Source organism: Hemitrygon akajei, unplaced genomic scaffold (assembly GCF_048418815.1).
Source record: "Hemitrygon akajei unplaced genomic scaffold, sHemAka1.3 Scf000039, whole genome shotgun sequence".
NCBI classification, from domain to species: domain Eukaryota; kingdom Metazoa; phylum Chordata; class Chondrichthyes; order Myliobatiformes; family Dasyatidae; genus Hemitrygon; species Hemitrygon akajei.
In genome coordinates this window covers 9,495,146-9,510,678 of record NW_027331925.1, presented here as the reverse complement: position 1 = coordinate 9,510,678, position 15,533 = coordinate 9,495,146, and the positions used below count along the sequence as shown (strand labels likewise).

The window sequence follows — 15,533 nt, the reverse complement described above, 5'->3', positions numbered from 1 at the left end:
TGTACCAATACTGGTGAGATGATCAAGTGAATCTCTTTGCACGAGTGGAACGGGTGAATGGCTTCTCTCTGGTGTAAACTCACTGGTGTCTCTGTATGCCAGATGAGAGTGAATCTCTTACAAGAGTCGGAGCAGGTGAATGGTGTCTGCCCAGTGTGAACTCGCTGGTGAGTCAGCAGATCAGATGACCCAGTGAATCGCAGCAGTTTGATAGAGACGGGATTAGAATTCATTCCAGTAGAGACAGGGGATGATATCTTCAATCTGGCAGGATAGATAGATAGATAGATACTTTATTCATCTCCATGGGGAAATTCAACTTTTTTTCCAATGTCCCATACACTTGTTGTAGCAAAACTAATTACATACAATACTTAACTCAGTAAAAAATATGATATGCATCTAAATCACTATCTCAAAAAGCATTAATAATAGCTTTTAAAAAGTTCTTAAGTCCTGGCGGTAGAATTGTAAAGCCTAATGGCATTGGGGAGTATTGACCTCTTCATCCTGTCTGAGGAGCATTGCATCGATAGTAACCTGTCGCTACAGGGTTGACAGGGTGTGAAAGCAAACCACTGACATTGATGGTCTCATCCCCGATCTCTCCCAGGCTGAAGGGCTCATCGCTGGTGTCTGTCGGACTAAAGGTCTTACATCAAGACCTGAAGCTGTCATCCCCAGTCTCTCCTGGACTGAAGGTCTCATCTCCAGTCTCTGACAGACTGAAGGTCTCACACCAGGTCTCTCTCAGTCTGAAAGTCGCATCCTTAGTCACTGCTAGATTGAAGGTCTCACACCCAGTCTTTCCCAGACTGAAGGTCTCACACCCAGTCTTTCCCAGACTGACGTTCTCACACCGGGTCTCTCCTGGACTGAAGATCCCAGACCTAGTCTCACCCTGACTGAATGTCCCATCCCCAGTCTCTCCCAGATTGAATGTCCCATCACCAATCTCTCCCAGGTCTCATCCCTGCTGATTTTCCCATCATTTTCTGTTTTTATTTCACCAGGACATGTGGTCGGGGTGGGTTCAGAGAGCCAGTGCTGATCGATGGAGCTGAGTGGCTCAGCAGGAGGACTGGCTAAGCTCCAGCTACCAGCCTGGGACGGTGGGACAGAATGGCCTGGTCCACAGCCTTTCCGATGTGATTCCAGTTCCCACTCAGTCCCTCCCAGAATGTTCCCATTTCTCCCATGGATGTCCGATGTGGAGGGAAAGGTGATGTACAGTGGGGGATGTACTACCCGTGTACAGTCAGTGAGGGAGGTTTCTCACAGGAGATGTTTGTGGATTCAGTCCATCCAGGTTCAGTGGGGAGGTATCTCACAGGGGAGGGTGGTGGATCCAGTCCACCTAGGTTCAATGGGGAGGTATCTCACAGGGGAGGGTGGTAGATTCAGTCCATCCAGGTTCAGTGGGGAGGTATCTCACAGGGGAGGGTGGTGGATCCAGTCCACCTAGGTTCAATGGGGAGGTATCTCACAGGGGAGGGTGGTGGATTCAGTCCATCCAGGTTCAGTGGGGAGGTATCTCACAGGGGAGGGTGGTGGATCCAGTCCATCCAGGTTCAGTGGGGAGGTATCTCACAGGGGAGGGTGGTGGATCCAGTCCATCCAGGTTCAGTGGGGAGGTATCTCACAGGGGAGGGTGGTGGATCCAGTCCACCTAGGTTCAATGGGGAGGTATCTCACGGGAGGGTGGTGGATCCAGTCCACCCAGGTTCAGTGGGGAGGTATCTCACAGGGGAGGGTGGTGGATCCAGTCCACCTAGGTTCAATGGGGAGGTATCTCACAGGGGAGGGTTGTGGATCCAGTCCACCTAGGCTCAGTGGGGAGGTATCTCACAGGGGAGGGTGGTGGATCAAGTCCACCTATATTCAATGGAGAGGTATCTCACAGGGGAGGGTGGTGGATCCAGTCCACCTAGGTTCAGTGGGGAGGTATCTCACAGGGGAGGGTGGTGGATTCAGTCCATCCAGGTTCAGTGGGGAGGTTTCTCACAGGGGAGGGTGGTGGATCCAGTCCACCTAGGTTCAATGGGGAGGTATCTCACAGGGGAGGGTGGTGGATTCAGTCCATCCAGGTTCAGTGGGGAGGTATCTCACAGGGGAGGGTGGTGGATCCAGTCCACCTAGGTTCAATGGGGAGGTATCTCACAGGGGAGGGTGGTGGATTCAGTCCATCCAGGTTCAGTGGGGAGGTATCTCACAGGGGAGGGTGGTGGATCCAGTCCACCTAGGTTCAGTGGGGAGGTATCTCACAGGGGAGGGTGGTGGATCCAGTCCACCTAGGTTCAATGGGGAGGTATCTCACAGGGGAGGGTGGTGGATTCAGTCCATCCAGGTTCAGTGGGGAGGTATCTCACAGGGGAGGGTGGTGGATCCAGTCCACCTAGGTTCAGTGGGGAGGTATCTCACAGGGGAGGGTGGTGGATCCAGTCCACCTAGGTTCAGTGGGGAGGTATCTCACAGGGGAGGGTGGTGGATCCAGTCCACCCAGGTTCAATGGGCAGGTATCTCACAGGGGAGGGTGGTGGATCCAGTCCACCCAGGTTCAATGGGGAGGTATCTCACAGGGGAGGGTGGTGGATCCAGTCCACCTAGGTTCAATGGGGAGGTATCTCACAGGGGAGGGTGGTGGATCCAGTCCACCTAGGTTCAATGGGGAGGTATCTCACAAGGGAGGGTGGTGGATCCAGTCCACCTAGGTTCAATGGGGAGGTATCTCACAGGGGAGGGTGGTGGATCCAATCCACCCAGGTTCAATGGGGAGGTATCTCACAGGGGAGGGTGGTGGATCCAGTTCACCCAGGTTCAATGGGGAGGAATCTCACAGGGGAGGGTGGTGGATCCAGTCCACCCAGGTTCAATGGGGAGGTATCTCACAGGGGAGGGTGGTGGATCCAGTCCACCCAGGTTCAATGGGGAGGTATCTCACGGGAGGGTGGTGGATCCAGTCCACCTATGTTCAATGGGGAGGTATCTCACAGGGGAGGGTGGTCGATCCAGTCCACCTATGTTCAATGGGGAGGTATCTCACAGGGGAGGGTGGTGGATCCAGTCCACCTAGGTTCAATGGGGAGGTATCTCACAGGGGAGGGTGGTGGATCCAGTCCACCTAGGTTCAATGGGGAGGTATCTCACAGGGGAGGGTGGTGGATCAAGTCCACCTATGTTCAATGGGGAGGTATCTCACAGGGGAGGGTGGTGGATCCAGTCCACCTAGGTTCAATGGGGAGGTATCTCACAGGGGAGGGTGGTGGATCCAGTCCACCTAGGTTCAATGGGGAGGTATCTCACAGGGGAGGGTGGTGGATTAGGTCAACCTAGGTTCAATGCGGAGGTATCTCACAGGGGAGGGTGGTGGATCCAGTCCACCTATGTTCAATGGGGAGGTATCTCACAGGGGAGGGTGGTGGATCCAGTCCACCTAGGTTCAGTGGGGAGGTATCTCACAGGGGAGGGTGGTGGATCCAGTCCACCTAGGTTCAATGGGGAGGTATCTCACAGGGGAGGGTGGTGGATCCAGTCCACCTAGGTTTAATGCGGAGGTATCTCACAGGGGAGGGTGGTGGATCCAGTCCACCCAGGTTCAATGGGGAGGAATCTCACAGGGGAGGGTGGTGGATCCAGTCCACCTATGTTCAATGGGGAGGTATCTCACAGGGGAGGGTGGTGGATCCAGTCCACCTAGGTTCAATGGGGAGGTATCTCACAGGGAGGGTGGTGGATCTAGTCCACCTAGGTTCAATGCGGTGGTATCTCACAGGGGAGGGTGGTGGATCCAGTCCACCTATGTTCAATGGGGAGGAATCTCACAGGGGAGGGTGGTGGATCTAGTCCACCTAGGTTCAATGCGGTGGTATCTCACAGGGGAGGGTGGTGGATCCAGTCCACCTAGGTTCAGTGGGGAGGTATCTCACAGGGGAGGCTGATCGTCTCACCACATCCATGGCACATCGGGGAGATGTCCCACAGGAGAGCGGAATCTCCTTCATTTTGGAATGAAAAGCCTCATTCGACAGCAGATGTGGCAGAGACGGAGGAATTGAGAGAAAAGGACGCTGATTTTACAAGTAACAGAGTGGGAAGAGGTTTAGTCCAGGTAACCGTGAGAGCTACTGGGTTTGTAATAGACATCAATGGATAAACTGTCTCCAGAGACAGAGAGATTGAAAAAGGGGAGGGATGTGTCAGGAATGGACCAGGTAAATTTAAGGGAAGGGTGGAAGTTGGAGGTAAAGTTCATGAAATTGACTAGTTTTGCATCAATGCAATCCTCAGTGTAGCATAGGAGAAGTGGGGAAGTGACATCAGTTTAGGCTTGGAACACAGACTGTTCCCTACAGCCGACAAACAGGCGGGCATAGCTGGGACCCATGGATACACCTTTTGTTTGAAGGATGTGGGAGGAGCCATGGAGTAATAATTGACAGAGGTGACACATTCTGTGAGGTGGAGGAGAGTGGTGGTGGAGGGTAACTCGTGTCCGGAAAGAAATGGAGAGCTTTGAGGCCATCTTGGTGGGGGATGGAGGTGTGTAGGGACTTGACATTGATGGTGAAAATAAGATGGTTGAGGCCAGAGAACATGAAATTATTGAAAAGATTGCATCTTTCTTTTCCCGCCAGCACAAACTCGCTGGCGTGTCTGTAGGTTGGATGAGCGAGTGAATTTCTTCCCACAATCCAAGCAAGCCTTTTCCCAGTGTGAACTCGCTGATGTAGCAGTAGGTCAGATGATTGAGTCCCTTTCCATATACAAAACCAGTGAACAGCCTCTGTCCAGTGTGAACTCGCTGATGTACTTTCAGATTAGAAGACCGAGTAAAACCCTTGCCACAGTCTGAGCAGGTGATGGACCTTCATTTCAGATGACCGAGTGAATCCCTTCCCACAGTCTGAGCAGGTGAATGGCTTTGCCCCAGTGTGAACTGACTGGTGTTTCGGCAGGTTAGATAACCAAGTGAATCCCTTCCCACAGTCAGAGCAGGTGAATGGCTTTGCCCCAGTGTGAGCTTGTTGGTGTCTCCCTAGTTTGGATGACCCAGTAAATCCCTTCCGACAGTCTGAGCAGGTGAACGGCATCTCCCCGTGTGAACTCACTGGTCTGTCTGTAGCTGGGATGAGATGAATGAGTGAGTCACTTCCGACATTTCTTCATCAATTTTCTGTCATCGAATCAGATGTCAGACAAAGTGAATCCCCCGTAAATTCTATCCTGTTGAAGAATTGATCTCCCGTGAATAAATGCTGGTGTGTTCTCAGTACCTTGTTTCCCCAGGAGTTCACCAAATTAAAACAGAAAATGTCATGTCAGAGACAAGCTGGGATGAGATATTTCTTCATCTTCAAGGATCAGGACGGATATATTGGTGTCACAATGTGAATATCTGGTCACTCCTTAAACATCTGGATAGAGAAACGTGACATGTCGCTGTGTTTGAGATTCCTGGACACAAATTATTTTTGCTGTTTCTCACCTGTAGAAAGATTTACAAAAGGAATCAATGGATGAAGGACTGAATTTCCGGAAGTGTAATGTCATGAACATTGGTAAAAGAAATAAAAGCGTAGACTATTTTCTAACTGGAGAGAAATTTCAAAAATGTCAGAGATTTCTGAATCCTCATGAAAGTTGAGTTGGTGGTGAGCAAGGCCGATTAGCATTCATTTCCAGACGATGAAAACATAAAACAAGGACACATTGCTGATGTTTTACAAAGAACAGGATGAAGAGGTTAATACTCCCCAATGCCATTAGGCTTTACAATTCAACCGCCAGGACTTAAGAACTTTTTAAAAGCTATTATAAATGCTTTTTGAGATAGTGATTTTGATGCATATCATATTGTATGTAATTAGTTTTGCTACAACAAGTGTATGGGACATTGGAAAAAAAAAGTTGAATTTCCCCATGGGGATGAATAAAGTATCTATCTATCTATCTAACTGGCAATACCTCACTTGCAATACTGGGAGCAGTTTTTAGCCCCATATTTCAGAAAGAATGTACTGACATTGGAAAGGCCTCAGAGCAGGCTCACAGAAATTATCCCAGGAATGAAAGTCTTGTCATATGAGGAGCATTCGATGGCTCTGGGCCTCTCTCACTGGAATTCAGAAGAATCAGGGAGACCTCATTGAAAACCTATCAAGTATTGAAAGGTCTCAATAGAATGGATGTGCAGAGGATGTTTCCTGTGGTGGGCGAGTCAAAAATTTGATGAACCAAATGGCCTAATTCTGCCCATTTATCTTATGGTTGTATTTTAGATGAGGTAGTGTTAGTCTCTCTCTTAAGCTCTGACATCACAGGGTTACAGTGAGATTCAGCCTGACTTGGGAGAAGAAGTCAACCTCTAACTGGGCACAGTGGCACAGTGCCGGCATCGGGACTGATCATCAGCTTCTCTGACAGTCTTCCTCTCTGGCCAAAAATGGGACATTTCCGCCCGTCTACAGCCCGTGACTTGGCTCAGTTTGACCCTCTCCATTGGTTTAATTCACTGTTCTCTCTAAGCTGCACGTGTCTGGCTGCACAATAACTGAAAAGCTCCCGGACGGATCGCATTTGGTGCTGCACTGATAGAATTTTCTTTCACATAATGTTAATTGAAAGTGTCGTGCAGCTTTAACGCTGTGTAAAACATTCCTGCTCAGACCAATGGCTGCTCCAACAGCGCTACAACGAGCCCGTGATATTACCTGAGACTTTCCAATTACTCTGACCCACCCCCCAGGTGATTGACGCTGGTGAACCCATCGATGACAGTGCCAATGAATATGAAGGGGAGGGCAGTAGCTTTTTCCAGCGCTGTGTCACATTTTGATATGTGAAATCTACAGGACATTTGTTACCCAGAACAAAGGTGTCTGATATCATTGTGTACTCAGTGAGAATAGTACAAAACATGTTCTCACGGGTAGAAATTTCTGGAACAAGAGGAGGTAGAACTAAAGTTGATGGAAGGATTTTATGTTGTCTTTCATACAGCACAAATTGGCATTTTCACTGACTGGAAGGTAAGTTTTAACTGGGAACTTAAATTTTTGTTCCAAGATCCTAATCCTTGGATCCTTTGATCTGAGTTTATCTGGTACAAACATGTATAAAAGCAATTATGTATACAATCTCAGTGTTTGGGCAATATCTTCCCACATTTCCACTCTTTATTGCATGTACATTGCGCTAAGACGGTAGCGCGATATTAATACGCAGCAGCCTCTCCGGACTCTGGATTGGGGATTGCCAAACGTTATGTGGATTTTCTGGTGTAGTCTGTTTTGTCATATGTTTTTGTGATATCATTCTGGAGGAGCGTTGTCTCATTTTTTAACTGCATTGCATTTGTGGTTTCTAGATGACAATAAACTGAATCTGAATAACGACTTTCACTCCTTTGGTTGTAAGAAATTATTTAAAAAAATATTATTAGATAGCTAAACCTCAGCAATGTTTACAAAACCCATCCCTTCCAATTCCCTACACCTGCACTTCGAAACAAGTCTTTAGTCAGGTACTGTCACCTATGGCTTACTCTTTACCTAAAAGCCCCTACAAACGAAAGACCCTTTTTATCTGCTCCGGTCACAGCAATGCGCATGCGTCGTGGGGCCAAGAGAGAGGGAAAGGACCGAGACTGTCCCAGGGTGCGGAGCCACGGTATTTCCGGAGCTCACAATAACTGTCCCTCAGTCGCGGTTCACCGGTGCCGATACGATCCCCATCCCTACCCGCCGCCGAGCATCCGCCAGGATTTTGACCACTGAGCGCATGCGCTGTTCTGACTTTCACGCATGCGTATTTAATTTACTGGTCACGGTCGGCGATTTCTGGAACAGACTCGCAAAAGTCTGCAAATGCTGGAAATCCAAAGCAACTCACACAAAACGCTGCAGGAACTGAGAAGCTCAGGCAGCGTCTATAGAAAAGAAAAAAAAACTGTCTGCGTCTTGCGCTGAGCAGGATGGGGGAAAGATGCCAGGATAAAAAAAATGGGGAGGGGAAAGAGGCTAGCTGGAATGTGACAGGTGGGTGGGAAAGGTCTGGGGTTGTAGAATAAATATTTGATAGGAGAGGGGAGTGGGTCATAATAGAGGAGGAAGGAGGAGGGGACCCGGGTTGGGTCAGAGTGGGGAATGGAGGATGGCGGGTTGGGGGGACTTGTTTATCGGAAGGAGAGATCACTATTCATGCCATCAGGCTGGAGGGGACTCAGACCGAATATAGGGTTCCAACCTGACAGGAATCTCATCGCGGCACAAGAGGAGGCCATCGATTGACGTGTCAGAACGGGAATGGGAATCAGTATTGAAATGCTGGCCGACGGGGAAATTCTGCCCGATGAACTGTTCCCCTAATTGATGAGATCACGATCAGGATGGAGGAAATCCTCTTGGGATCCTCCAACCTGATGAACTGAACCACCGTGCACCAGTCTTCTCTATTTTAATAGAGTGAGACCCAAGGAAAGCTACATCTTCATCTGAATAACGGTCGCCTTTCAGCTCCTGAGCAACTGTTGTTGAGTGCAATTCCTTTGCACACCTTCTCAGCTGGTCTCCATCCCGTTGTAACCTTAGACAACACACGAGCTTTGGTGACATCCACAACTTTCACTAATTGTCCGACCTACATTCTCCTCCAAGTCATTAACAGCCGTCATTGTCCAGTTGTAAGCCGATGAATTTCATGGGGACAAGACCGCCGGGAACGGTGCCATCGCGGGCTTTCACTGTATGAGCCAGTCATGAAGCCATGGATGACCAGTCGAGAACTCCAGCCCAAGACAGTAGATCCCAGATGTAATCGAACTGACCCCCCCCCCACCCCGAGGTCAGTCCGTCTGTGTCCCATCCACCTCTCGGTGCTGACACAATAGATGCTCCTGTTCCCCCTCATGGGTCGACTGAGTCGTGGAGACGGTGTGTAACCAACTCTCTCACCTCAGGACCCTTTCTATCCCTTCCATCCTGAGGTCAGAGGGGTCACCATTCAACCTCTAAATTTGTTTTCACATTGATTTCTTTCTAATTCTAAAAGTTGCCATTTCTGTGTGCCGGTGGGTGTTTGTCTTCCGGAGCAGTTCTGTCTGAAATTGTATGGTCTGACCAGTGGGTTTTCCCCGGGTGGGCCAGCTGAGCGTTACTGTACTGACCTTGGGGAGGACCCAGTCACTGACGTTCCAGGCCCCACGGCATGCTAAACCCCGGTACACACTGGTACAGAGACGTCCCAGAGTAAAGGAAGATTCCTTGTCCGACACCAGCAGGCTCTGCCCATCCGTAACAGAATCGTCGACAGATGCGGTTGGTGTGTCATTCAAAGGGGGCACACATCATGCTCTCTAGTGGCAGTAACCCAGCCCCAGGACCCTGGTCTCCGGTTGGCAGTAGCTCTTTTAAATAATTAATAAAATAAAGCGTATTATTAGATAAGCAAGTAAATAAATTACGTATATTGAATAGATTATTTAAAATGTGCAAAGACAGAAATGCTGTATATTAAAAATATGAGGTAGTGTCCAAAGCTTCAAATTCCATTTCGGAATCGGATGGCCGAGGGGAAGAAGCCATTTTGCGGCTTATCCTGCCGCTGCTTTTATCCATCTTGGATCCCAGCACCCGGGCGGTAGCACACCATCCTGGTGACTCTTTGGCGGCCTCAGAATCTCCTTTCTTTCCCCCGCACTACCGTGTCCCCTATACCTACTGCACTGCCTCCTTCGCCCTTCCGTGTCAGGCTCAGAGCCGGCCTGGCTGCTGCTGCTGTCAGCTGATCGGTCATTCCCCACCGGCAATATCGAGAGGGGTATATTTGTTGCTGAGGGGAATACTGAACTGACTTCTCAATCTCTTCACCTCTCCTGCTGGTCTCCCACCTACTGTCTGAAGCCGCCTCTTCAAAAGGCTCGTCTATAATATTTTCAGCCTCCTAAATGATCCTCAGGGCATCCAACTTCTGCTCCAACTGGGGCATTGGGCGGAGTGGCAGGGACCCTGGGGGATAGATTGTGGAAAACAGTCAGTGAAAAGAAAACCAATACAAGGGATTTAAAAAAAAAGCTTTTCTAAAGGATGAGTGTTTGAGGATCTAATTGAAGTCACAGAGCCTTTGAAAAGTACAGCGCAAAAACTGGCCCTTCGGCCCAATCTAGTCCAAGCCAAAACCATATAAACAGCCCAATCTCAGCGACCTGCTCCGGACCATAGTCCTCTCTGGCTGTCCAAACTTTGCTTAAACATTGAAATCGAGATCATCCGAACCACCGCTGCTGGCTGCTCTTCCCAAACTCTCACGGTCCTCTGAGTGAAGAACCCCCACCCACCCACCCCCCCAACCGTTCCTCTGAAAGATTTTGTCTTTCACCCGTAACCCACGACCTCAGCTTTCAGTCGCACCTAATCTCAGTTGAAAAAACCTGCTTGCATTCACCCGATCTGAACCACTCATAATTTGTACACCTCCATCAAATCTCCTCTCAATCCTCCATGAATCAAGTCCTAACCTCTTCAATCCTTTCCCTGACCTCAGGTCCTCTAGACCCGGCAACATCCTTGTCAAATTTCTCTCTGCTCTGCCAACCTTATTCACATCTTTCCTGCAGGTAGGCAACCAGAACTGCGCACGGTACTCCGGATCACTCCCGGAACACCACGTGGTGAAGCGCCGGCCATTTCACCTGCCGCGGGAGATTTCAGCCATCATTTTGGTGGAGGTGTACATTCCACCTCAGGCTCCAGACGAACTCTGCCATGTGATCAACAGGCACGAATAGTACACTCTGATGCCATTCCCATCATTCTCGGGGAGATTTGATCCAGGCCAGCTTGGAAAAAGCCTCACAATAATTATTACCAACAAATCACCTGTAGTACCAGAGGAAACTTCCCGAATATTGATTGGCACTTGATTAGTTCCAAGGGTTTAGATGGGGCAGAGTTTGTTAAGTGTGTCCAGGATGGATTCCTGTCACAGTATGTTGACAGACCGACTAGGGGGAATGCCATACTAGATCTAGTATTAGGTAACAAACTGGGTCAGGTCACAGATCTCTCAGTGGGTGAGCATCTGGGGGACAGTGATCACCGCTCTCTGACCTTTAGCATTATCATGGAAAAGGATAGAATCAGAGAGGACAGGAAAATTTTTAATTGGGGAAGGGCAAATTATGAGGCTATAAGGCTAGAACTTGCGGGTGTGAATTGGGATGATGTTTTTGCAGGGAAATGTACTATGGACATTTAAGGATGTTTAAGGATCTCTTGCAGGACGTTAGGGATAAATTTGTCCCGGTGAGGAAGATAAAGAATGGTAGGGTGAAGGAACCATGGGTGACAAGTGAGGTGGAAAATCTAGTCAGGTGGAAGAGGGCAGCATACATGAGGTTTAGGAAGCAAGGAACAGATGGGTCTATTGAGGAATATAGGGTAGCAAGAAAGGAGCTTAAGAAGGGGCTGAGAAGAGCAAGAAGGGGGCATGAGAAGGCCTTGGCGAGTAGGGTAAAGGGAAACCCCAAGGCATTCTTCAATTATGTGAAGAGCAAAAGGATGACAGGAGTGAAGGTAGGACCGATTAGAGATAAAAGTGGGAAGATGTGCCTGGAGGCTGTGGAAGTGAGCGAGGTCCTCAATGAATACTTCTCTTCGGTATTCACCACTGAGAGGGAACTTGATGACGGTGAGGACAATATGAGTGAGGTTGATGTTCTGGAGCATGTTGATGTTAAGGGAGAGGAGGTGTTGGAGTTGTTAAAATACATTAGGACGTATAAGTGCCCGGAGCCTGATGGAATATTTCCCAGGCTGCTCCACGAGGCAAGGGAAGAGATTGCTGAGCCTCTGGCTCGGATCTTTATGTCCTCATTGTCCACAGGAATGGTACCGGAGAGAGGTGAATGTTGTGCCCTTGTTCAAAAAAGGTAGTAGGGATAGTCCAGGTAATTATAGACCAGTGAGCCTTATGTCTGTGGTGGGAAAGCTGTTGGAAAAGATTCTTAGAGATAGGATCTATAGGCATTTAGAGAATCATGGTCTGATCAGTGACAGTCAGAATGGCTCTGTGAAGGGCAGATTCTGTCTAACAAGCCTGATAGAGTTATTTGAGGAGGTGACCAGCATATAGATGAGGGTAGTGCAGTGGATGTGATCTACATGGATTTTAGCAATGTATTTGACAAGGTTCCACATGGTAGGCTTATTCAGAAAGTCAGAAGGCATGGGATCCAGGGAAGTTTGGCCAGGTAGATTCAGAATTGGCTTGCCTGCAGAATGCAGAGGGTCGTGGTGGAGGGAGTACATTCAGATTGGAGGGTTGTGACTAGTGGTGTCCCACAAGGATCTGTTCTGGGACCTCTACTTTTTGTGATTTTTATCAACGACCGGTATGTGGGGGTAGAAGAGTGGGTTGGCAAGTTTGCAGACGACACAAAGGTTGGTGGTGTTGTAGATAGTGTAGAGGATTGTCAAAGATTGCAGAGAGACATTGATAGGATGCAGAAGTGGCAGATCGAGTTCAACCCTAAGTGTGAGGTGGTACACTTTGGAAGGACAAACTCCAAGGCAAAGTATAAAGTAAATGGCTGGATACTTGGTAGTGTGGAGGAGCAGAGGGATCTGGGGGTGTTAGCTTTCATAAGTCGAGGGATAGAGTTTAAGAGACGCGATGTAATGATGCAGCTCTATAAAACTCTAGTTAAGCCACACTTAGAGTACTGTGTCCGGTTCTGGTCGCCTCAGTATAGGAAGGATGTGGAAGTATTGGAAAGGGTACAGAGGAGATTTACCAGAACCAGGATGCTGCCTGGTTTAGAGAGTATGGATTATGATCAGAGATTAAGGGAGCTAGGGCTTTACTCTCTGGAGAGAAGGAGGATGAGAGGAGACCTGATAGAGGTGTACAAGATATTAAGAGGAATAGACAGAGTGGACAGCCAGCACCTCTTCCCCAGGGCACCACTGCTCAGTACAAGAGGACATGACTTTAAGGTAAGGGGAGGGAAGTTCAAGGGGGATATTAGAGGAAGATTTTATACTCAGAGAGTGGTTGGTGTGTGGAATGCACTGCCCGAGTCAGTGGTGGAGGCAGATACACTAGTGAAGTTTAAGAGACTACTAGACAGGTATATGGAGGAATTTAAGGGGGGGGGGGTTATATGGGAGGCAGGGTTTGAGGGTTAGCACAACATTGTGGGCTGAAGGGCCTGTAATGTGCTGTACTATTCTATGTTCTATGTTAAACGACACACTGGACCACTGTTACACCACCATTAAAGGTGCTTACCGTGCTATCCCATGTCCACAGTCTGGAATGTTTCATCACCTAGTTGTACATCTTCTCCTGGAGGATCAGCAGACACCGAATACTGCAACAGCAGCAGTGAGGACCAAGAAGATATGGATAAGTGAGGTGCAGGAGCACTTACAGGACAACTTTGATTTGGTGTATTCAATGACTCATCTTCGAGTATGAATGAGTACGCCTGACACCGACTTCATTAAAACCTTTCTTTTTCAATCTTTTTATTAAGTTTCCAATAAACAATATTAATACTAATACATAGAGATCAGGAATACATTAATAACAGTTAACATCTAGAAACACATATTCCAAGTAAAAAATGGAGTCTAACCTCCCACTCGCTTAGTAACCAACCATGAAAAAGATAATTATAATTATAAAAAAAGAGAAAAAAAAACAAACTAAAACAAACTAACCTAAAAAAAAACAAAGATTGGGTTGCCATAATTCATCGGTTAAAATTATATTTTGTCATTTAACTCCACTCTTTTATCCATTAAAAAAATACTGAAAAAAGGATTCAGAAAGGGTCAATAAAAACACAAAATGCTGGCAGAACTCAGCAGGCCAGACAGCATCTATGGGAGGAGGTAGTGACGACGTTTTGGGCCGAAACCCTTCATCAGGAGTCTTCATCACCCTCCTGATGAAGGGTTTCTGCCCAAAACGTCGTCACTACCTCCTCCCATAGATGCTGTCTGGCCTGCTGAGATCTGCCAGCATTTTGTGTTTTTATTTATTTCCAGCATCTGCAGATTCACGTGTTGCCTTCAGAAAGGGTCAACTTACATCATATGAAAATATTGAATAAATGGCTTCCAAGTTTCTTCAAATTTAACCGAGGGCTCCATCGTACTGCTCCTAATCTTTTCCAAATTTAAACATGCAATCGTTTGGGAAAACCATGAAAGATGAAAAAAACATGGAAGATTGGAATCTTTCCATTTAAATAAAATCGATCTTCTGGCTATTAATGTCACAAAAGCAATTAAACGACAACCTGATGAGGATAAATGACTGGAGTCTATCACTGGTAGTCCAAAGATTGCAGTAATAGGATGAGGTTTTAAATCAACACACAGAACTGCTGAAATAATATCAAAAGTATCTTTCCAATATTTTCTTAACAGAGGGCACGACCAGAACATATGTGTCAAAGAAGCTACTTCAGAATTACATCTATCACAAACAGGGTTTATATGACCGTAAAAACGTGTTAAATTATCCTTGGATATATGAGCCCTATGAACCACCTTAAATTGTATCAAAGCATGTCTGGTACATATTGATGAGTATTGACTAGTTTAAGAATTTTCTCCCATTCCTCTGTAGATAAAGATACTTGAAGTTCTCTTTCCCACTCATTCTTAATTTTATCAGAACCCCTTCTGAAAGGGGTTTAAACCCAAATTTTTTTTCTGTAACTTTGATTGGATGTGATATCGGAAAGGTAGGTAAAGAAGCACTCAGAAAGTTATCTACAGATTAGAGACTTCATTAAAACCTGTGTGGATGAGTGTGTGTGTGCCAACCAGAATTTACTATACACACCCCAGATCAAAACCTGTGTGGATGAGTGTGTGTGTGCCAACCAGAATTTACTATACACACCCCAGATCAAAACCTGTGTGGATGAGTGTGTGTGTGCCAACCAGAATTTACTATACACACCCCAGATCAAAACCTGTGTGGATGAGTGTGTGTGTGCCAACCAGAATTTACTATACACACCCCAGATCAAAAGCTGTGGATGAGTGTGTGTGTGCCAACCAGAATTTACTATACACACCCCAGATCAAAAGCTGTGGATGAACAGGAGGCTCATTAGGACTATGATATTTAAGTCTGGCCACCCAGGTCCGTACAAATAAACGAGGCATGACTTGCTGAGGGATAATTCAAGAGCTAAGAAATAATTCCAAGCGAGGCTGCAGGCGACATCGAATGAATGTCAATTCTGGCCGGGTTTGCAGACCATTACTTCCTACAAAGGTAATGTTCTGAAAATCAGAGCTAACTAATTAGCGGGGGTATTAAATGACATTTTCAATCATTGCTACAGAAGTTCTCATCTGCTTCAAAAGGTTTACAATTATACCAGGGTTTACAAGCAGGGGGAGCTGTCTTAATGAATACTGTTCACTAGTACTCTTAAGTGCTGAAATGCTTTAAGATTTGGGTTGTGGCTGAAATCAACTCCTGCTTCAGCAAGCACCTGGACCCACTGC

At 47.3% G+C, this 15,533-nt stretch overlaps 1 long non-coding RNA gene across 1 annotated transcript; it reads left to right on the top strand.

Annotated features, from left to right (window-relative positions):
• The first annotated feature begins 1,033 nt into the window (after positions 1-1,033).
• LOC140720286 (uncharacterized) lies at positions 1,034-5,947 on the top strand. The gene is made up of 2 exons (XR_012097154.1): positions 1,034-1,222; positions 5,492-5,947. It is a non-coding gene; the product is annotated as an uncharacterized lncRNA (long non-coding RNA).
• Positions 5,948-15,533: the final 9,586 nt, after the last annotated feature.